This window comes from Tupaia chinensis, unplaced genomic scaffold (assembly GCF_000334495.1).
Source record: "Tupaia chinensis unplaced genomic scaffold, TupChi_1.0 Scaffold000070_1, whole genome shotgun sequence".
Classification (NCBI taxonomy): domain Eukaryota; kingdom Metazoa; phylum Chordata; class Mammalia; order Scandentia; family Tupaiidae; genus Tupaia; species Tupaia belangeri.
This window is the reverse complement of record NW_006159530.1, coordinates 12,741-14,053: the sequence shown is the minus strand read 5'-3', so window position 1 is coordinate 14,053 and position 1,313 is coordinate 12,741. Positions and strand designations below refer to the sequence as shown.

Here is a 1,313-nt window from a genome sequence, read left to right as displayed (position 1 = left end):
AGGTGAGGAGCGTCGGCAGGATTGCCCCTGCCATTGTCAGAGAGGATGGAGAGCTTGGGGGGTGAATCGGAATCAAGGGGGGACTGGGAGGGTCTATCCTGACAGCCATCTACCCGTCACTGCCACGCTCCACTGCCTGGCCTTTCGTTTTGCGGTCCCCTCTGGCGCCATTATCAATCTCATCGCGTCCACCAAAACAATTCTGGCTTAGTGAGGTGACCGGACCCCCTCAAGATTCACCTTCCCACCTCTGCCGCTCCCTGCCCCCCACAGCAAGGGCACTCGGCTCCCACGAGCTCCACTGGCGTCCCCTCCAAAGCCACCCATGCACCAGCTCCCACAAGCGCTCAGGAACTCACACGCTTGCCAGCACCAGGGCGACTTGACCACCGCAGGCCCTAGCCCGTGGCCTGTGGGGGCACACGTGAGCCTCTGCGGGAGTGCTCGGGCTCCGAGGGTGAGCTCCATGAGTCCTGTTGGGTGTTTATATCTGGCTGCGAGAGCTGCTTGTGCTGTGAAGAGGCGAATGGCAAGCATCATGTGTGTTCATTGTTCATGCCGTGAGTGTGTCCTGTGTGAGTATGTGGACGGAAGACGCGAGTGTGTAGGTTGACGGGCTAGAAGGAGAAAGGTGGCCGGAGGGGGGCGGTGCAAGAAGGGGGAGGAACTTTGGTGGTCAAGAAGAGCAGAGGCAGGAGAGCTGCTGGGAAGAAGGAAGAGCTGAAAAGGCAGGGGACCAGGCCAAAAAGATGGGAAGCCAGCCGGTCACACAGGCAGATGGCGGAGGGCGCCAGACTGGACTGGGCCAAGCGCCATTCAAATAGGCCGCAGGTCTGAGGTATGGTGGGAATTTAAGAGGCAGAAGAAAAGCTTCCCTGACCGGGAATCGAACCCGGGCCGCGGCGGTGAGAGCGCCGAATCCTAACCACTAGACCACCAGGGAGGATTGAGTGACAGTTCCAGTGTGCGCCTCCTGGACCTAGCTCCTCCGTAATCAACCCCCGATGCTCCCCGCCCTCCCCTGCTCAAACCCCTTGTTTCCACCAGCTGGCAGCACCCCCAAACTCCGTGCCCCTCTGCCAAAACACACAAACACACGCACACGCCCGCTGGCCTCGGTGGCAGCCCAATCGCCCCCGCAAGGCGCTGGGCACCATGGCCCTGCAGCTGTGCAAAAGGTGGGCACGCTGCGTTGGCCGGTAATCGAGCTCGGCTCAAGTGCATGGAAGGCAGCTCCGCTCACCGCTTCACCACCAGCGCGCAAGGACGTACGGGTTCACCGAGCTCCCGGCCCGGGCTCCCCAGCCACCACG

At 61.8% G+C, this 1,313-nt stretch overlaps 1 non-coding gene across 1 annotated transcript; it reads right to left on the bottom strand.

Moving 5' to 3' along the window:
* Positions 1 to 871: 871 nt before the first annotated feature.
* Positions 872 to 943, bottom strand: TRNAE-CUC (transfer RNA glutamic acid (anticodon CUC)). Its single transcript has one exon. It is a non-coding gene; the product is annotated as a tRNA-Glu (tRNA).
* Positions 944 to 1,313: the final 370 nt, after the last annotated feature.